The sequence below is a fragment of the Diabrotica virgifera genome, chromosome 4 (genome assembly GCF_917563875.1).
Source record: "Diabrotica virgifera virgifera chromosome 4, PGI_DIABVI_V3a".
NCBI lineage: Eukaryota > Metazoa > Arthropoda > Insecta > Coleoptera > Chrysomelidae > Diabrotica > Diabrotica virgifera.
The window spans coordinates 217,497,588-217,520,422 of record NC_065446.1 but is presented as its reverse complement, the minus strand read 5'-3'; the positions used below and the strand labels follow the sequence as shown (position 1 = coordinate 217,520,422).

General features: G+C 33.1%; 1 protein-coding gene across 2 annotated transcripts in view; it reads right to left on the bottom strand.

Moving 5' to 3' along the window:
• LOC126883295 (mannosyl-oligosaccharide alpha-1,2-mannosidase IA-like) overlaps positions 1-22,835 on the bottom strand; it is a 662,535-nt gene that overhangs the window by 99,265 nt on the left and 540,435 nt on the right. The window contains exon 1 of one of the 2 annotated variants that reach the window (XM_050648656.1): positions 15,284-15,438. The exons of the other annotated variant lie outside the window; for it this stretch is intronic. The gene's annotated coding sequence lies outside the window, so the exon portion shown is untranslated. Of the gene's footprint in view, positions 1-15,283; positions 15,439-22,835 lie in introns of those variants that run through there. 2 annotated transcript variants of the gene reach the window in all.

The following is a 22,835-nucleotide window of genomic DNA, read 5'->3' as shown; positions in this document are numbered from 1 at the left end:
ATGGCATAACCCAGACATCCAAAGTGAAAGTTATCCTGTAACACCAAATTGTTCTATATGGTCCACATAATGTTCAGAAAAAAGTCATACCATTTTGAGCGTCAGGTTTGGGGGGAAACGGGGAAGAAATCGGTAAAATCGTAGTTTTTTATGTTTTCGTCAATATTTCTAAAACTAAGTAATCAAGAAAATATCAGTATCAAAAGAAATTGAAAACTACTTGCAAATCTCCAAGACCTGGACCAGACACAACTATTTTATTAGGGGGGAAATCATATAGTAGTGTTTTCCCCGTTTTGTCTCGGATAGATAGGGATCGTTTGTGTGTCCAAACGACGTCCGTACCAGTCGAGCGGCTTTTTTCTGAGGCAGCGCTAGTACAAAAAAAAATACTAACGAATAAAATATGCTCTTTAAAACATAAAGGTATCAAAGAACTCATTTATGTGAACAAATGAATGAAGAGCTCTTTAAAAGATAATATTTTTTGTGAGGTTACAATGTAATTTCGTGACCCGTCAAAATAGCCCGGTCAAAACAGCCCCGTCAAAAAAGCCCCGTCAAAATAGCCCGGACACAAAATAGCCTCGACAAAATAGCCCTCAAACAAAATAGCCCCGACAAAATAGCAGCCCCGGCTAAAACAGACTCTTAACAGCCGTTTAACGGAGTACCATTTACATATTTTAAATTACTATTCTAATTGGGAAATAAGTCACAATTTACTTAAAAAAAAATTATTTTATTAACGTTTCGACTTCCACTTCGGACGTCGTTGTCAAAATATAATATATTAATAAATTAAACAAAAATGTTGTTGCTCAGTAAAAAAACTCTTCTAATAATTTAATTTCATCTGACTCATTCATATCGGCCATTCAGACGTACAGTATGGTGCAAATGGAAGGAATAAATTCGTTATTTCGTAAACCCGCGACGTAAAGGAAAAATCCTGAAATAGATCGATTTTTATTTTTAAATTACGATATTCTGTTATATATATGTCATACTAGTGACGTCATCCATCTGGGCGTGATGGCGTAATAGATGATTTTTTTAATGAGAATAGGGGTCGTGTGCTAGCTCATTTGAATGGTTATTTAATTCTCTATTTAGTAATATAAAGAATTACATAATTATTAATACAAGGTGTCAAAAAACTTTTTTTTAATTTAAATTATTTGACAAAAAAAGAAGACTGTATGTAATTTATTTAATTTAAAATGCATTTTACTGCTGCCCGAAAACAGAAAAAAATGTTTATATCACAAATAAACTTTGTTTTTAGCTTAAATTAAATGTTAAAACTTCCAAGAGGCAGAGAAGACAAGACTCGAGTTCTCTGAAAAGACCATCTTTATTTAATGTGGTTAAGATTTAGTTAAGATGTGAATAGAGGATAATTACCATTTCCGAAAAAATGTATTTTTAAGGGATTATTTCATGATGAATTCTGAAGGGAGCTTTTTTGTCGGGGCTACTTGGTCGGGGCTATTTTGTCGGGGCTATTTTGTCGGTGGGCTATTATTCCGCGGCCATTTTGTCTGCATACTATTTTCTCGGAGCTATTTTGTGTGCGGGATATTATGTCGGGGCTATTTTGTCGGAGCTTTTTTGACGGGCTATTTTGACGGGGTACCATGTAATTTATCCTATTTCTAAAGAATTGTTTTTTTTATTAATTTAATCCTTTTCATGTCTATATTTTATCGAGTATTGTATCGATATTGTATCGAAATCAATATCAATACGATATTTTTATAAGAAAGTATTGCCCATATCGATACACGATACGATACTTTATTGGCATAACCAATACAATACTCAATACTTAAAAAGTATCGATATTGTATCGTATCGTGAAGCTCTACGATGGACAGACGACCTCAAAAGAAATATGTCCAACTGGATAGCAGAGGCGCAGAACAGAAGAACTTAGAAATATCTGGAGAAGGCCAATGTTCAGCAAAAGACAAATTAGGGCTGATTGATGATGATGATGAAAATGAAATAGTTCAACGCTAATTACAACATAATAATGTTACCAAGCTCTAAATCGAAATATACATGAATGTTTTCTACTGGTAAATATAAACAATATATTTTTCTTACATAAATATAATAAATATTTAATTACTTATCAAATCGTATTCCAAATTCGTAAATTCCAAATACGAAAGTATCGTCAGATATCACAAAGCGAGTAATTCATAACTAAAGACCTTTTGGTCGATTAAGATGAAAGTATTTAGGCTGTTACCAAGAAGAAAGAGTGCGCACATAACTACAAAGTCAAAACATATTTATTGTGTACTATTGAATGTCAGGCACATATGGGTTAACGCACCTGAAACTATTATCTATTTGTAAACATTTTCTTTTTTAATGATTAGTATGACCAACTATTTTCTTAATTCTCTTTAAATATTATTACTTTCAAAAGCAAATAAAAACATATTTTCCTTATTTATCTGCTGCATGCGGCACTGTGTGGCGACAAGAAGTAATATATAAATTAATGTCCCATGCAGAGAGATCATTGATATTCTTAATGCCAGGTTATACACTAGAGACCTCCCCTGTCCGTCTGCTCATCTTAGGTAGGCGAGCCTGTCCTTTCTTTTTATGAGTTTATCCTCAAAGACCTCCCCCTATCCGCCTCTCCGTTTCTAGGAAGGCGAGAATAGTATAGAAGGGCCTATGCCAATCTTCTCCTTTAGCCCTACTTACATAGACTGCGCGGGATATCCCCATGTATCGTTCACTAATGAACACGTCCAGGGATATTCCGGGTCGGAAGAGGGGGTGGTTTTAGTTAGTAGGCGGCTGGTTATGGGGGGCACGCGGGACGCATGGACCTACTCTGGTCTGTGGGCCCTAGCGTGTTCTCCTCTCCTGTCCGAGTCCAACAGTACTAGGGACACCTTCCCTAGTCTGCTAAGAGCGTTCCACCTCAATCCAAAAAAAAGGTTATACACTAGAAGCTTCCAAGTTATCAGGGGAGACAGGACTAGTACCCAAATGAAACTGAATAATACAGTTCTACAAGGATCGGTGCTGGTTCCCTTACTCTTCAGTCTCTATATAGCAGACATGACCGAAACACCATCAAAGAGATTCAGATATACGGAAGACTGGACGCTTGGGACCGTGCAAGTTCGGAAAAGCGACACCTGGTTTCATAGCTCGGCAACTTTTTTCGCACTTTTAATTATATTGGCCAATCATATTGGTCCTGGTTGCTGGATAATTGTCAAGACCGTAGCCCAAAAAAAATTATAAGAAGAAAAATTAAGATTTAGGTTATATTATTAAAAGGTAAACAATTGTATGTAGTAAATAAAATAAGTTATTAAAATGCAGTACTGCAAGCAAAATACAATAATTAATTAAATATACTTTTATATAATAATTGCATATCATATCAATATTGTGAGCAACATAATAATATATTATTTTTCTTCTTCAATGACAGTGGGTATGAAATATACATCAATTTGACAATTTCAATTGACAATATGAATTATTTAGAATTTAAAATTAAGAATAATTTAAAATTATAGAACAGTTTTTTCTTAGAATCAAGTGCTCTAGCACTCTAGCCACTGCCGTAGTTATTTTAACCAAGAAATTTTCTACCCCCGAGAAGGGGTGGGAACCACCCCCAAGATAACAGCGCACATCGGCATAGGGTAGCCTTTGAATCTTTTGAGATAAGTAGAGGCTATTCCCAAAATTTCATTAAAATCCATGCAGTAGGATAGAATTCGAAGGTAATATCCTATTCTTGCTCCAATTGACTGGCGTATAGATGTCAACGTATCGTTTTGAAGGTAGTGTGTCATGAAGTCCTCCTTTTTGGTGTTAATAGATAATGTTCTCTTGTAACGTTTAATCAACACAAACATGGACCACTAAAAATCGCTGAATAAACAGTAACCATTTGTGACTCATACGTCTATTTTCATTTATACAAATAAAATTTATTTCGACAAATTTACAATTCAAACAGACCTGAGATTTCACGGCTCAGCGCGAATGGTCAACAACAATTTTGAATACGAAATGCGTTTAACAGTAATCGTGTTTGTGATCCATTAAATTTAAATAATTACCAGTTATAATTAATCATGCGTAGACAATCGAATACAAGTGAACACAATTCGCAAAAAAAAAACGGTTTGATTAAGGGGATGGGTACGAAGTTTCGGCTTCAATGCTGTTTAAATGGGATTCATTTTTTTTCGAATACTCAAAAAACTAATTTGAATTTTTTTTTTGTAAGCATTTATGAACAATCAGAATTACATATTCTATGAGTTAATTTGATAACAAGTACAATAACTTATATCAATGTAGTATTGTACACTAAAATGGCGTTATGAGGTACATCACCCAGCGGTTTCACCTCAGTTTCAGCGAAGATCTATGGGCCATAATCTTCGCAATCTTCTGTTGTTTAGTGGCTGCAGTAATGGTACTAATCTTGGTTGGGGTGGCCTTCCAATTTCTCGTGGTGTCTGTTGGCTCTTTCTTGAATTACTATGCTGACTAACGGGATGTTTAGGTCTGTATGAAGGGTTTGGTTGGAAATGTACCACGGGGCATTTGCGATGGTGCGTAGAATTTTTGATTGAGTTCTTTGGATAATTTTTGTGTTTGATTTGCTGGCACAACTCCATAGTTCTATACCGTAGGTCCATATAGGTTTGATGACTGTTTTATAAATCAGCAGTTTGTTCTCAATTGAGAGTCGAGATTTTCTACCTATAAGCCAATTAATTTCTTTCACTCTCAACTCAATTTGTTTCTTCTTCTTTAAAATGTGTTGTTTCCAGTTTAATTTAGAATCAAGATGAAGCCCCAGGTATTTGACGATATTCTGTTGTGGTATGTTGACTTGATTAAGGCTAATATTTGGGCATTGGTCTTTCCTTAGTGTGAAAGTTATATGTGTTGACTTAGTTTCATTAGCTTTTATCTTCCATTTCTTTAACCACTGTCCAATTTGGTCTAGGTGTTCTTGAAGTTTTAATACTGCAGCTCTTGGATCCTCTTCAGTTGCAAATATTGCTGTGTCATCAGCGAAAGTTCCAATGGTGGTTTGTGGAGAGGTTGGTAAATCGGATGTGTACAGTACATAAAGAAGTGGACCCAATATACTACCTTGTGGGACCCCTGATTGAATTTTGTTACGGTTTGATAGTTCATCCTCTACTTTAGTTTCAAATTCTTTGTGATTTAGATATGATTTTAATAAGTCAAAGTATTTGTTGGGTAGGGATTTTTTGATTTTATAAAGTAATCCTGGGTGCCATACCTTATCAAATGCTTGGCTGATGTCCAGAAAGGCTGCTGTGCAATACTGTTTATTGTCCAAAGCTCTATTAATTACATTTGATATGCGATGGCATTGTTGCACTGTAGAATGATCTTGCCCGAATCCAAATTGGTGTTCTGGGATCCAGTTTTGGAATTCTAGGTCGCTCATAATTCTTTTAAGTAACAGCTTTTCAAGAAGTTTTGACATTATTGGCAGTAGACTTATTGGGCGGTATGATGAAACATCCGTTAAAGCTTTACCAGGTTTGGGTATCATAATTACTTGGGCAGTTTTTAGTGATATAGGCCAATAATTAAGTCTTAAGATTGCATTTAATATGTACAATAACTTCATTATACCTTTTTTAGGAAGTTGTTTTAGCATTGTTGCTGTTATGAGATCAGTGCCTGGTGCCTTCTTTTCATTCAAATGATTAATTTCATCTTTGATCTCCTTCGGTGTAATTAAAGTTAGTCGCTCTCGTTGATTAATTGGTAAGGCTAGTTCCTGCTCTACTTCTTGTACTTGGTCATTGTCGTGTGGCTTGAAGATTTCAGTTAGATGTTCAGCAAATAAATTTGCTTTTTGCCCATGGTCCTGGTGGTATTGAGTTTTTCCGAATTGGAGGTGAAGTATTTATTGGTTTATTTTTGTTTTTGATTGGTTTCCAGATAGAGTTATCTTGACGCGAAAGGTTTGATACATAGTTTTCAAATGAGTTGTTTCTCATCTGTTCTAGAGCTGTTTTTAAGTTTCTAGTTTTGTTATTATAAATTGTTCTGTCGTCTGGTCTGTGAGTTCTTTGCCAAATTGATCTGGCTTTTCGTTTTTCTGCTACTAGTCTTTTTATTTCAAGAGGAATGTTGGTTGAAAATTTTAAAAATTTGAAAAATTTAAACGCAGAATGAAAGATTACGTTATTACCGAGGGCCGAAAGTCCCTGAGAACTTCTATAATGTTTATTTTAATAAGTTAAAGGGGTGAAAAACTAAGAGAAAATTTAGTGTGATTTTTAATTTCAAATATTTCATTCAAAAGAAACTTTTTATTCATTCTCATTCTAAGGGACTTTCGGCCCTTGGTAATAAACTAATCTTTCATTCTGCGTTTAAATTTTTCAAAAATACTTATTAGTTTTCTCAGGATTCGAAAAAAATGATTACATTTAAAATACATTGAAAATTTTGACAGGCGTCAAAATGTTTCTTTACTCTTAGAAAAAGTAATACAAAATTTAAACAGGAACCTGCCCTTTTTAACCTCAAGTAAGGACCGTTAATATGGAATTGCCATAAATACGTCCATTTTTAGGATAAAAACATTATTCCTTATTTTTGTTGCGAGATAGATACGATGTTATAATATACAGCTGGTTCCAAAAAAACTGATACGACTCTTAAAGCGTATTTTGTAGAAAATTGAGCAGTGTATTTTGAAGGATAAATACCTATTATTTACATTCTGTCACTGTCACTGCCAAATCTTAAAATTTGTCAGATAACTTATTTTGTTCAACCTCAAAAAATGGTTCCACATGCTAGCAAAGAACTAAAAGCAAGAATTGTAACGAAATTAGAAGATGGTTGGTCACTATCTGCCGTAGCGAACCATTTTAACGTAAGCAGAACAACAGTTTTTAATATTAATAAAAGATGGAAAGAACAAGAAACTCTCGAAAGAAAGCAAGGTTCTGGAAGACCAAAAATATCTACCGCTCATGAAGATCGTACGCTTTTTGAGAGATTAGAAGAGAATCCTTTTAATATGTGATGTTGATATTTATATTATTTTAATATACGAATTAACATGTAATCAGTTGTTTGTTATTTTACTATTTTTCTGTCATAATAAATGTAACATAATGTCAGACCAATCAAATACACTGCTCAAAACAATCAAGAGTCGTATCAGTTTTTTTTGGAACCAGCTGTACATACAGAGAGGTTAAAAATTATGGAATAAATTAATTTTTTCGAAAATAAGCTAATTTGGAGAAAAATGACGAGATAGGTCGATTTTTACTTTTAAATTATGATTTTATGGCATATACAGGGTGTCCCGAAAAGAATGGTCATAAATTATACCACAGATTCTGGGGTCAAAACTAGGTTGATTGAACCTCACTTACCTATATACAATAGTGCACACAAAAAAAGTTACAGCCCTTTGAAGTTACAAAATGAAAATTGATTTTTTTTCATATATCGAAAACTCTTAGAGATCTTTTATTGAAAATGGACATGTGGCATTCTCATGGTAGCAGCATCTTAAAAAAAAATTAAAGTGAAATTTGTGCACCCCATAAAAATTTTATGGGGGTTTTGTTCCCTTAAACCCCCCCAAACTTTTTTGTACGTTCCAATTAAATTATTATTGTGGCACCATTAGTTAAACACAATATTTTTAAAACTTTCTTGCCTCTTGTACTTTTTCGATAAGCCCAGCGTTTATCGAGATATTTTGAATATTTGTCGAATCCACCACATATTTGTATATGGTTAAGTGCGGTTATAGAGACATGTTAATAATCTGAAAATTTATTTATAATTTACATTTTTAGGTATATTTTGAAAAAGAAGCCACATCTCGATAAAAGGTGACTTATCAAAAAAAGACTAAGAGGCAAAATAGTTTAAAAAATACTGTGTTTAACTAATGGTACCACAATAATAGTTTAATTAGAACGTACACAAACATTTGGGGGGTTTAAAGGAACAAAACCCCCATGAAATTTTTATGTAAACATATTAAAAAAGAAGCCGCATCTCGATAAAAACTGGCTTATCGACAAAATACTAAAAGGTAAAAAAGTTTTAAAAACGTTGTGTTTAACTAATGGTAACAAAATAATGAATTAATTGGAACGTACACAAAAGTTTGGGGGGGTTTAAGGGAACAAAACTCCCATAAAATTTTTATGGGGTGGAAAAATTTCACTATAATTTTGTTTTAAGATGTTCCTGCCATAAAAATGATGCATGTCCATTTTCAACAAAAAATATCTAATAGTTTCCGATACATTGAAAAAAATCGATTTTCATTTTGTAACTTCAAAGGGCTGTAACTTTTTTTATGAGCACATTTGTACTAAGGTAAGTTAGGTTCAATCGAACTATTTTTGACCCCAGAATGTGTGGTATAATTTATGACCAATCTTTTCGGGACACCCTGTATATCATAGATACTATTGACGTCATCCATGTGGGCGTGATGACATAATCGATGAAATTTAAATGAGAATAGGTGTCGTGTGCTAGCTTATTTGAAAGGTTATTCTAACTACCTATCAATATTGTATTTAATAAAATCCCACAACAGAAAATGCCAAACTGTGAATCGAAACGCTTCGCCCCGGTCTCTGTGTGCAGTGCACAAAATGTCACTGTTTTAAGATAGGAGAATCCCTGGTTCACGGATTTAAGAGCTCTCGTTCTTCTATTCTATAGGGTTACTGTATAGTGGCTGGGTTCAATTTGAATTCTGCACTTACCACGTGCATCTAGCGTAGCGGTGTTGTGCAAACAAATTATGTGATTCATAAATACAGTTATATTTTAATGTATTATGATATTTATGAGATTTAAGAAAAAATATTTTAATGATATTTATGAGATTTTTGAAAATATATATTTTAATGAAATTTGATTGGGTGTTCACTGCACAAGTGAACCAATGGAGAAACCGCCCCTGATTCAGATCAAGAGTGTTCGTAGAAATATGACGATAATCCGTAAACAAATCTTTTATGTAAATTGCCCAAGTCTGTAACTGTTCTTCTTTATCTAGAATAAGTTTGTTGTTCTCGTCTATTAACTTACCAATTCTTACAGGTTAATCAATGGATCGAAATGGCAAGATAGAATTTCAACTTCAACCATTCAAGAAAGGCTCCAGTACATATCACAGAGGAAGGTGGATGAGAACGACAAGATACTTCTTCCACCAAGCCACAGGAAGACTGCTTAAGACCAGAGACATCCTCAATATAAATCTAATACAGAGGATGTATAGAGAAAAACATAGACTAATTGACCATCCAGCCTAGCATCAGGGTCTAGCCAGATGGTTGCCAAAGACAACCAATCAGGGAAGTAGAAAATATGTCCAGGAATACAACAACAGTGCGAATCAGGTATCCGAAAAGGATACGATCCTACAAAAATTTGTAATTGAACTCCAGGCCTTTATGTTCTTCTTTGGCTTTACAGTTATATTCATCTTTGTAATGTCAGCCTTAACCTGATCTCCATCGATATTGAGCTTACAGGCCTTATTTAATTCATGTTTACAAAAAATGAATTACCAAGAAAATTAAATTTAGTCCGAATAATTACGATTTTATTATATAAAAATTTGGACCGGACAGACCTAGAGAAATATCGACCTATTAGCCTACTGAGACATAATATTTTAAAACTTTAACTTGAAAAATAACAACATGATAAGATAAAAATAAACAGACAGGCTTCCTGTCAAAACACGGAAATACTGTTCAGGATAAAATTCCTAATATGAGATTCGCTGTAAAATGGAGCTAAATGTATCTTTTATTAAAATTACTGATTAATTAGTAATAAAACAATCCCATGAAGTAACTTAATAGCTGTATCAAAATATGTATATTTTAGCTATTTAGCTATCTTTGCAAACATTTCTATTCTTGTTGCATGCGAAAAACGTGCGTTTTCGATCACGTGCTACCTGTTATTACATACAAATGTCAAACATGAGACATTTATCAAGGGTGATATAGAAAAGATATAGCGAAACAAACGTCAAAGAAAAAGATCACAACTTAGTTGGTCAGATGACATAATGGTAGGGGAGCCCAAGCGGGGATTTTTGCAGTTACTCGAGCGCGTCAGATTATCATATGGGGAGAAACCTTGTACCCTGATAATGTACCTCTAACCTTGTACCCTGATAATGTACCTCTACCATATATTGGCTCTTAATGCAGGGGAGTTCGTTAAGGGGGGCGTAAAAAAATCTATCCTTAGAAAAACTCGAAATCATCAAATTAAGATAAGGTAAGTTAAGTACATGCAAAACAGTGTATATTTAAAAAATTTGACGATTTGAGCGGGACGTAAGGAAAGGGGTCAGTCCCAAAATTTCACAAGAAAAAAGCGACAGATTGAAAAACCAAAAAAACGTGCTCAATATTTTTCAAAAATCTATCGAACAATACCAAACACGACTTAACAAGGAGAGGGGTGGGGGTAAATTTAAATGTTTTAAATACGAATCCCGCGATATTTCGCGAAATGAACATCAAATCGAAAAACTGAAAAATACACTTATTCAATATTTTTGAAAAATCTATCGAACGGCATCAAACACGACCCCTCACAGAGGCGGGGTGGGGGGTTACTTTAAAATCTTAAATGGGAGCCCCATTTTTTATTGCAGATTTTGATTCCTACGTAAAAATAAGTAACTTTTATTCGAGACATTTTTTCGAACTGTGGATAGATGGTGCTATAATCTAAAAAAAAAAGATTATTGGAAATAGAAAATAAAATTAAAAATGGAAAGTCCCCACTAAAATGGAAATTTTTACTTAACTTTTTTTAGTTTTAGGACCTACTCTTCACAACCCAATACATCCCCATAACGCTCGAGTGACTGCACATTTAGCATACTTTGCTCCCCTACCATAACACAAAATGCTGGACCAAAAACGATGCAAATGGCGTAAGATAGATAACTTTGGAAAAATGACAGACCTTGAGTGGATAAATCCGTGGATCAGTGAAAAGCAAAAATCCAAGTGCAAGTGCCTGATACTGTAAAATTAACTGATACTACAATATGTTTTGCCAAATCTATAAGTTAATCACAGAAATCAAAAATGGATCCATTGTAACTCTATGGAACTTCTCCAGGGAGAGGACAAATTCCAATCGATGAGCAGCTTAAAAAATACTAAGGCGCAAAATGCATGATAAAATTACGACATTGGTTAAAAAAGACGATTACATCTTATGGAATTCTGTAGAATAAGATTATGGAGACTTAAAAAGAAAGGGAAGGTTTAAGTAATGTAAAAATAAAAAGTGAACAGAGAAGAAAATATACAAATATATTATCTAGACGAGACGAAAAATGAAAAAATAGAGGATAAACGTATGTAAATACTGTCAAGATGAAAATAATAAAAACGGAAGCAGGTCTAACCTCATCTTTATAGAGGGGATCTGGAATCTTCAAAAGACATCTCATTCTAGAATGCCGCCTGACTGAACCAGTCATCGGGTTAAGGTTACGTATCTGTTTCATAGTAAAATCTCTTCCTATGACACTGGCTGGTTTATACATTGTTTCCATGAGAATGCTCTGCATCTTTATACTTTGTATTTACTATATCTACAATACATATTCCACTGCTTTCATTATTTATTTAATTAAACAGCGAATTTACCTATTCTTCAATTTTGAACTATGTATTACAAAAACAACTGGACGAAATGTATTGAGCATATTTTATGATCAAAGAATAAGTGAATATGTGGAAAAAAGGACGTCTCTTTGTTGAAAAATATTTCAACAAACTGGAATTTCCCAACTGGAAATTGAAACGTCAAATAAATTTAATTTCAAACTTAATTTGTGCCTTATGCCGACCTAAAATAGTAAATTGCATAAGATGCCTCAAGAAAACAGCTTCGTCTAATGGTATTCGTCTTTACGGTGCGGTACTACAGTTACAACAAGGAGGGCATTGAGATATTACAACACCACGGGAGGCGGCGCGATCATACCCAGGAATTAGGGACCCTCTGAGTTTGTTCGGCGCAATCATGTTAGAGCTTCACGATACGATAGAATATCGATAATTTTTAAGTATTGAGTATTGTATTGGCTATGCCAATGAAGTATCGTATCGTATCGAGTATCGATATCGGCAATACTTTCTTAAAAAAATATCGTATTGATATTGATTTCGATACGATATCGATACAATACTAGATAAAATATCGACATAAAAAGGATTCTAAAAATATTACGAATATATGAATAGATTCTTATAAAAATTTAATATGGCTGAATGCTTCCTTGAAAGTCGACAATACTTACTAATTATGTATTGTTTAAAAACTACTTTTGAAAAAGAGGGAAATAGTATTTGTTGAAAATTATTTTTGCATCATCATCACTCACTTCAATCATAACAGTCATTTACTCACTCTCAAGAGTTTCAAGTTCAGGTCCTCAAGTGTAAAATATTATAACAGCTGATGCTTGGCATTTTTATAATTAACTATTTAGATGGGAAATAAGCCACAATTAAATTGAAAAAATAATTTTATTAACGTTTCGACGCCCGAATCGGGTGTCGTTGTCAAAATACAAAATACTACTATTTATTTTGTATTTTGACAACAAATAGTGTAGTATTTTGTATTTTGACAACGACGCCCCATTTGGGCGTCGAAACGTTAATAAAATTATTTTTTCAATTTATTTGTGGCTTATTTCCTATCTAAATAGTTAACTTATACTTTTATGTAAATAATTATGATCTAAATACCTATTTCACAAAATATCATACAACTGTAGCGCTTAATTTTTTCTCGATATCGATATTTTAAATAATATCGAGGCAAGCTTATCGACAATACAAGAATATTGTATTGATTTCAGATAATAAGTATCGTATCGACATTAATATTGTTAAGGTATGTATTGTATCGGTATCGTATTGGTTCTCGATACGATATCAATACAATATCGATATTTTTATCGAATATCGTGAAGCTCCAAATCATGTAATCAGCTGGTCAAATCGGCGCAATCATCCTCTGCCCTTTTAAACCTCCGCTGTGTTTATTGCTTACCACAATTATTATGCATAAGTTTAGGCACTATAATTGCGAACCTAGTATACCTAATGTATATAATATTATGTATATAAGATTAGGTCTGGATCCCGCGTATGAAAAAAAGTTGATTAATAGCAAGCTGAAAATTTGTTAATAGCTTAAGGGTGTCTAGTCGGATAAACTTTGATATATGAGATCACTGGAATAGGGGCAGTTTTAATTGTGGAACAGGTTAAAAATTTGGAACGGTCAGACCACGAAAACGGCACATTTATTTTGTCCGACAGAATAGACTTAAACTCTCCGAACAGAGGTTAAACTCTCATGCAAAAATCAGACTGCTATTTATCACCTGTCATAATTCCTGTCATTTGACATATTCTACATGTTCCACTCATTAAAACGCCCATTTGGTGATAAATAACAGTCTGATTTTTGCATGAGAGTTTAATCTCTGTTCGGAGAGTTTAAGTCTGTTCTGTCGGACAAAATACATGTGCCGTTTTCGTGGTCTGGCCGTTCCAAATTTTTAACCTGTTCCACAATTAAAACTTCCCCTGTTCCAGTGTTCTCATATATCAAAGTTTGTCCGACTAGACACCTTTAAGCTATTAACAAATTTTCAGCTTGCTATTAATCAACTTTTTTTTCATACGCGGGATCCAGACCTAGATGTATGTATTTTAAATTTAGATTTATTATTCAGCCGAAGTTTTTTATATGCTTTAAAGGAAACAGTTAGTTTTGTATAATTAGTATTGTGGATGATTGTATGAATCTATTTTTAAACGATAAGATAAGATTTGCCAAATACTTTTACAATAAAATTAAACGTGGGTTTGGTAGATAAATTATTTATTTGCTGTTAATCAAAAAATATATTAAAACTATATTGTCTTAATATCAATTAATATTGTAAAACACGATTAAAAAATTGTAATTTTGTTTGAATTCAATCAATGTTTTCTCTCATAGTTTCTATCGATAATCCAAAACAGTTGCAAAAGGATGAAATAGATTATATCGTGGATAGAATAAGTGATGCAGACTACATAATATAAAAGCGTGAATATTATGCTAAATATTGGTAAATCGCATGATGCGTCAGGATCTAAAAGAAATACATCCATGACAACACACCAATATGTGTCTCAGAGGGTACACGACAATTAGACCGAAATCATTAGACCGAAAGCAGTAGACCGAACTCATTAGACCGAAAAGCACTTTACCGAAAGCTCATTAGACCGAACAGCATTAGACCGAAATGATAAATAAATTTAAAAATTTTGCAGTAAATTATGCTAAGATTTTGTATATCTGTCTTTTTGTTTATTGTATTTTTTTGTATTATTTTATATATAGACTGTGTAAATTGTTACTCTGTACAGTCTGATATAAAATAATTTCATCCGTTAAACAAATTAGTGAAGGTAAAAATAAATTAAGGGTAGAGTGACGTTAACACCATTTTAACTGTTTATAATAACCATCCAAATAACATTTAGTTGTAATTACATTAGTCTTTCTCTTTTACTGCGACAAGTAAAAAGAACTGCTGTTTGGTCTAGTGAGGTTTCGGTAAAGTGCTTTTCGGTCTAATGAGTTCGGTCTACTGCTTTCGGTCTAATGATTTCGGTCTCTTTACAGTAAACCGTCTCAGAGCACAAAAGAAATCAGTATGTTGATAAAAGATTTTTCTGTACACATAAAAGAATCAAAAAGTTGATAATAAATATAATATCACCAAACACAAACCCTTTTTTAAGTAATAGTTGTTTGAGATTTATAAATGCAACAACTATGTTATTGAAAACATGTTCTAAAAATATATGTAATCCAATGAATAGGTACTTACACAATATACTATGCATTACCAAAGTTTCAAAATTGATTACTATAAATAGAAATAATTATAGTCCTAGTCCTACTTGTATGATTCAATATTCAAAGAATAGATAAGAAATTTCTTGAAATTACAGCTTATACTATCTATTTTTAGAGCAATAAAACTATTTTAAAAGATTCGTTTAAGTAATTATAAAATCAATATTATTGATTTTAATTATGCATTGTCGTGAAATTTTTTAAAAAAATTTGCACTACCCAAAAATATGTAAAATATTGCACCTACCTCTAGTGAAAACCTGTCTTTGCAGATCAATCCACAAAGTCACTGTTCACCAAAAAAACGTACACTGTAAGTCACCACTGATTTACCTTCCAACAGCAACTGCTGTCGGGTCAAATAAGACTGATAGTATAGTGTATAGTCTCTGATGGTTGATCAGCGAGATGATCCACCAAGACTCTCGGAGTTAACGGACTCTGCGAGTGAGACGGACGATACGGTAGTCGAATTGACGCGAGAAGGACGGTCAGTCTTATCATTCCGAACGTATGGTTTTTGTTTGGAAAACAAAACTAGTAATCGGCATTTGTTGAATGATAATCGCGTGGGTTATGGTGACCAATCAATGGCCGAGAAAAGGCCCGGAGGGAGATTTACCGGCGCCTTTGTTTTCTTGGTATGAAGAAATGGCACGCGATGCAGATAATGAAAAAAACACAAAATACTATCTGTTCGAACAAGTAGCTGCCGATAAGTAGATTTTTATAGTTCTCCAATCATGAATACATGCAATTTTATTGCTTTCATTGTATCCATTTAAATGTCAGCCTTGCAATAAGCTGTACAGAGATACAGTGGGTACAAAAAGTAATGTAACTTGCATCTTTTCGCAATCAAGACGAAGTGTTAAGAAAATTTACAACACGGTCGGCTCAAATAAAATATGTATTTTAATAGAGCCCTTTTAAAATGTTCTGAATTTAAGGAACTGTACGCACTTAACGCCGCATTTTAACTATATTGTTTTGTTAAACGTTCTGTTTAGCAGGTTCTCAGAGGTTTTATCAGGTAAAACGCGGCGTTAAGCGCTGTCATGTTTATGGGCTGTTATGGCTCGGACACATGCCAGCGTTTGCATGTGTTTACCATTTGCTCCTTGGTACCTTGAACCATTTGCTCCTTGGTACCTTACGCTACATGCGGCGTAAGGCTTTGTACACATGAGGCCGCTTTGCCAGCGCTAACGTTGCGTTTTACCTGTTTTCCTTGGTAACTTAAAAGGCATTAGGGTTGGATCAGGTAAAAGAGGTAAAAGGCGACGTTGGCAAAGCGCCCTCATGTGTACAAGGCCTTAGGGTTTTTCAGGTAAAACGCAGCATTACGCGCCTGCATCTGTACGAGCCCTAAGACCTTTACCCGTGCCCACCAGTATCGATAAAATACAATAGTTGACACTTTTAGCAGTATCCGATTCTTATTTTAATTTTCCCCTGTTAAGACTCGGAAGGGACGTACTTTTGAGAAAATTCTGCGGTGTTCGTACGAAGTATCTTTTTTTGTAACAATTTTAAACATTTTTTTACCTTCCTTTATTTATTGCAATATTTTGTCAATACAACAAGAAGCAATATGTTTGACAGAGATAGAAAAATGACACAGTAGAGCATTTACACCCAGTGGTGAATCTTCTTCTTTTGGTGCCTATTCGTTTCGAATATTGGCGATCATTCTGGCTATAATTATTTTATTAACTGATGCTTTGAATAGATTAGTTGTTGTTGTGAAGAACCATTTCTTCAGGTTCCTTAACTATGATATTCTTTTTCTCCCAATTCCTCGCTTTTCGAATACTTTGCCTTGAAGAATTACCTTTAGTAATCTGTATTTAGCGCCGTTTCTCATTATGTGTCCGAGATATTCAGTGGTGAGTATCCGTTACCTATTATTGGTTTACATTACCGAATTTCTAGCTTTTATACAAATGAGTAACTTCTATTGTCCAAGAAGAAAACGGATACGGCACTTAGCTGAGGCGGGAAAAGTTAAACAAAAATCCCTCAAGGAATTAAAAATAATGATAGGAAGTAGAAAAGAATGGAAGAGATGGGTGAATGGGAAATAAAAATAACTAGCCCCACTCCGACACCCTGATAGAGTAAAAAGAAGAGGAGAAAGAAATAACGAAAGAGCAACTTATATCTAGTTCCTAGCGGTGGAGAGATCGAGAGAATACAACCTATTTAGTCCTCTAAGCAGTGGTGGGGTCGGGAGATCATTGGCGAGTGGATCTGGATGAGGTAATAGTTCCTTGAAGTCATTTCTTGTAGGTCACCACTGATTTACCTTCCAACAGAAACTGCTGTCGGGTCAAATAAGACTGATAGTCGCTGATGATTGATCAGAGATGGTCCACCAAGACTCTCTTTACCTATATTTAGTCTACATCACCAAATTTCAGACTTTTATACAAATGAGTAACTTCTATCTAGTTCCTAGCGGTGAAGAGATCTTGAGGATCTAACCTTTTTAGTCTTCTAAACAGTGGTGGAGTCAGGAGATCGTTGGCGAGGGGATTTGGATGAAATAATGGTCTCTTGAAGCTTGAAGTCGTTTGTAAGTCACCACTGATTTACCTTCCAACAGCAACTGCTGTCGGGTCAAATAAGACTGATAGTCTCTGATGGTTGATCAGCGAGATGATCCACCAAGACTCTCGGAGTTAACGGACTCTGCTAGTGAGACGGACGATACTCATTCGAACGTATGGTTTTTGTTTGGGAAACAAAACTAGTAATCGGCATTTGTTGAATGATAATCGCGTGGAATATGGTGACCAATCAATGGCCGAGAAAAGGCCCGGAGGGAGATTTACCGGCGCCTTTGTTTTCTTGGTATGAAGAAATGGCACGCGATGCAGATAATGAAAAAAACACAAAATACTATCTGTTCGAACAAGTAGCTGCCGATAAGTAGATTTTTATAGTTCTCGAATCACATGCAATTTTATTGCTTTCATTGTATCCATTTAAATGTCACCCTTGCAATAATAGTCCAGGAACCGAAGCTTTTCACCTCGCAATTTTTACAGAATGGATCGATTTGAAATTTTGATAATAAGTAGTGGATAGTCCAAGGATCAAAATCTACATGATGCCGAAAGGCGATTTTAACATGGGGGTGGTTGCCACCCCATCTCGGGGGGGAGGGGGTGGAAATTTTTTATTATATTTTGACCGCAAAAGTTGATAAAAACATTCATTCTAAGCAAAAAATGTTCTATACATTTTTTTGATAAAATTAATAGTTTTAGATTTATTCGATATCGATAGTGTTAGTTTTATATCGAAAAAAATCAATATTTTTCGATATAAGTATTACGATTCACTAAATTTTTGCCGTAGAAAAAATTTTTTCAAACCAAGTTCTTGGGAATTAAATAATCTCCATTTTTATCTTTAAACATTTTTTCGTATCTCTGATGCTAATCTTTTTATTCTGAAGAAAATGGCATTTTTACCAAACTACAAAAATTCGTCATTCGCTTTTAACCGTTTTTTTAAAAACTATCATTCTAAGCCAGTCAACCTTCTAGAATCTATTAATAATACATAACTAAAGAAGAATGAATAAGGCCAATGACTAAAAACATCGCTAACTTCCATTATTATGCCTACAATTGGATTTCTTTTGTTTTTCAAAAAAATATATTGATTTTTTAAACGTAACTTTTTCATTTTTTATCTTGCAAAGTTTGGCAAAAAAGAATTTTGTAGGTTTTTACAAGATCTATTATATTATAAGCCTATTAATATTAAATTTTTTACAATCCTCCGTCTCCAAAAAAGAGGTGACTTTGAAAGGGTTGGTAAAGCTGGTTTTTGCATGTTATTACAAGTTCTAATTGTCAATAGCTCACTCAATTTTTTCCGTAGAAAAAATTTTTGCTAACCAAGTTCTTGGATATTAAATAAGCTACAATTTTATATTGAAACATTTTTTCGAATCTCTGATGCTAATCTTTCTATTCTGAAGAAAAGGCCATTTTTTCCAAACTACAAAAATTCGTTATTCGCTTTTAACTCCATTTTTTTAAAAACTAATCATTCTAAGCCGGTCAAACTTCTAGAACGTATTAATAATGCATAAATAAAGAAGACAAAATAAGGTCAATGACTAATTTAAATTAGGGTGGTGATTAGGTGGTTGCTTCCAATCACTTTTTCGCTGAAAAAAATAGAGACTGACATTCTTTTCATTATGTCACTTAATTGTTGAGCTAGAGATTTTTTTTCATTTCTGAAGATAGATATTTTCAAATACTTTAAATTAGTTTAAACAAGGTATCCTCGAAAAATTCATAATTTTCACGTCTTTTGACTTTGAAACTACAATATTTAGCATTTGACGATGAAGAGCTAACATATAAAAAAGTATAGCTCGATTACTATTGGTCTTAAAGAAAATTAAAAAAACGGTTTTGTTTATTTTTTTCAAAAGGTACATTTTTGTTAAGTAAAGTTGTTTTGATAAAACGAAAACTTTCGGAGTTATTAGCAGAAAACTTGTTAAAAACATTGATTTTTTCGATATAAAACTAACACTTTCGATAGCGAATAAATCGAAAAGTATTAATTTTATCAAAAAAATGTATATAACGTTTTTTGCTTAGATAGAATGAATGTTTTTACCAACTTTTGTGGTCAAAATAAAATAAAAAATTTCCACCCCCGAGATGGGGTGGCAACCACCCCCATGGTAAGAGCGCCTTTCCACATGATATAAATTTTGATCCTTGGACTATCCACTACTTATTCTCAAATTTTCATGCAAATCGATCCATTCTGTAAAAATTGCGAGGTTTTGTCCTATTTTAAGCTTCAATACTTGGACTATAAACTGTGACAATAAAGACTGACAGATATTACAGAGATACAGTGAGTACAATAAACATCTTTTCACAATCTAGACCAGCGATCCTCAACCTTTTTCTTTCCTGGGCCACATAGTAGCTATTGCCACAGCTTGCGGGCCGCAATCAAGATGAAGTAGTATACAGGGTGCTTCATTGGGAAACGGAAATGCTTGAATGGTGAATAGAGGTAAATGAGGCGGTTCTAGACATATTAAATTTATTGCTCCACCGACTTTATGACCGAGATACAGGGTGTTTTATCGATTTTGCCCATTTCTTTCTGGACCCATAACTTTATAACCACCTTGTATATTTTTTGATATTTGGTACACATATGTCACATTTAAAACCCAAACCACCCAACTACTAATCAGAAGAAAAATCCAGATTCGGATTAAACAAAATTATAAATCCATTGTGACCTTGAAACAACATCCTATATATTAAAATTTTCAAAACCCGTTTGCACATTTGGAAAGAGCTTTAATGGAGCTTCCATTTTTACCGGTGTTACCTTAGCCATAAATTTCATCCATAAATTTTTTTTTCATATTTTCACAAAAATTTGGTATAAATTTATCAAAAATGAATAAAACAGATAATATTGACAAGAAAAATGTTATATATGTTATATATGTTTGGAAAAAAAAATTTAAACGGGCGATGTATTGACGGTGAGTAGATAATGCCACTCAAATTCAAAAATCCTTTATGGATGGTACGTTAGTCAACTTTTTTGCTCAGTTTTTTGTTAAATTCTCAAAGTAAATATAATAAAGCATAACATATAAAAAAACGTGATGGAGGTATTTTCCAAAACAAGAGAAAAAAATTCTGAAACTTAGATGTATCGCGGGCTATTCGGTAATACGTCTCAAATTCAAAAATCCTTTATGGATGGTACGTTAGTCAACTTTTTTTCTCAGTTTCTTGTTGAATTCTCAAAGTAAATATAATAAAGCATAACATATAAAAAAATCGTGATGGAGGTATTTTTCAAAACAAGCGAAAAAAATTCTGAAACTTAGATGTATTGCGCGCTATTCGTTAATACGTCTCAAATTCAAAAATCCTTTATGGATGGTACGTTAGTCAACTTTTTTCTTAGTTTTTTGTTAAATTTTCAAAGTAAATATAATAAAGCATAACATATAAAAAAAACGTGATGGAGGTGTTTTCCAAAACAAGAGAAAAAATTCTGAAACTTAGATGTATTGCGGGCTATTCGGTAATACGTCTCAAATTCAAAAATCCTTTATGGATGGATCGTTAGTCAACTTTTTTTCTCAGTTTCTTGTTGAATTCTCGAAGTAAATATAATAAAGCATAACATATAAAAAAATCGTGATGGAGGTATTTTTCAAAACAAGCGAAAAAAATTCTGAAACTTAGATGTATTGCGCGCTATTCGTTAATACGTCTCAAATTCAAAAATCCTTTATGGATGGTACGTTAGTCAACTTTTTTCTCAGTTTTTTGTTAAATTTTCAAAGTAAATATAATAAAGCATAACATATAAAAAAAACGTGATGGAGGTGTTTTCCAAAACAAGAGAAAAAATTCTGAAACTTAGATGTATTGCGGGCTATTCGGTAATACGTCTCAAATTCAAAAATCCTTTATGGATGGATCGTTAGTCAACTTTTTTTCTCAGTTTTTTGTTAAATTCTCAAAGTAAATATAATAAAGCATAACATATAAAAAAACGTGATGGAGGTGTTTTCCAAAACAAGAGAAAAAATTCTGAAACTTAGATGTATTGCGGGCTATTCGGTAATACGTCTCAAATTCAAAAATCCTTTATGGATGGTACGTTAGTCAACTTTTTTTCTCAGTTTCTTGTTAAATTCTCAAAGTAAATATAATAAAGCATAACATATAAAAAAATCGTGATGGAGGTATTTTTCAAAACAAGCGAAAAAAATTCTGAAACTTAGATGTATTGCGCACTATTCGTTAATACGTCTCAAATTCAAAAATCCTTTATGGATAGTACGTTAGTCAACTTTTTTCTCAGTTTTTTGTTAAATTTTCAAAGTAAATATAATAAAGCATAACATATAAAAAAAACGTGATGGAGGTGTTTTCCAAAACAAGAGAAAAAATTCTGAAACTTAGATGTATTGCGGGCTATTCGGTAATACGTCTCAAATTCAAAAATCCTTTATGGATGGATCGTTAGTCAACTTTTTTTCTCAGTTTTTTGTTAAATTCTCAAAGTAAATATAATAAAGCATAACATATAAAAAAACGTGATGGAGGTGTTTTCCAAAACAAGAGAAAAAATTCTGAAACTTAGATGTATTGCGGGCTATTCGGTAATACGTCTCAAATTCAAAAATCCTTTATGGATGGTACGTTAGTCAACTTTTTTTCTCAGTTTCTTGTTAAATTCTCAAAGTAAATATAATAAAGCATAACATATAAAAAAATCGTGATGGAGGTATTTTTCAAAACAAGCGAAAAAAATTCTGAAACTTAGATGATACTATTCGTTAATACGTCTCAAATTCTTGTTTTGAAAAATACCTCCATCACGATTTTTTTATATGTTATGCTTTATTATATTTACTTTGAGAATTTAACAAAAAAACTGAGAAAAATAGTTGACTAACGTACCATCCATAAAGGATTTTTGAATTTGAGACGTATTAACGAATAGCGCGCAATAGATCAAAGCTTCAGAATTTTTTTCGCTTGTTTTGAAAAATACCTCCATTACGATTTTTTTATATGTTATGCTTTATTATATTTACTGTGAGAATTTAACAAAAAACTGAAAAAAAAGTTGACTAATGATCCATCCATAAAGGATTTTTGAATTTGAGACGTATTACAGAATAGCCCGCAATACATCTAAGTTTCAGAATTTTTTTCTCTTGTTTTGGAAAATACCTCATCACGTTTTTTTTATATGTTATG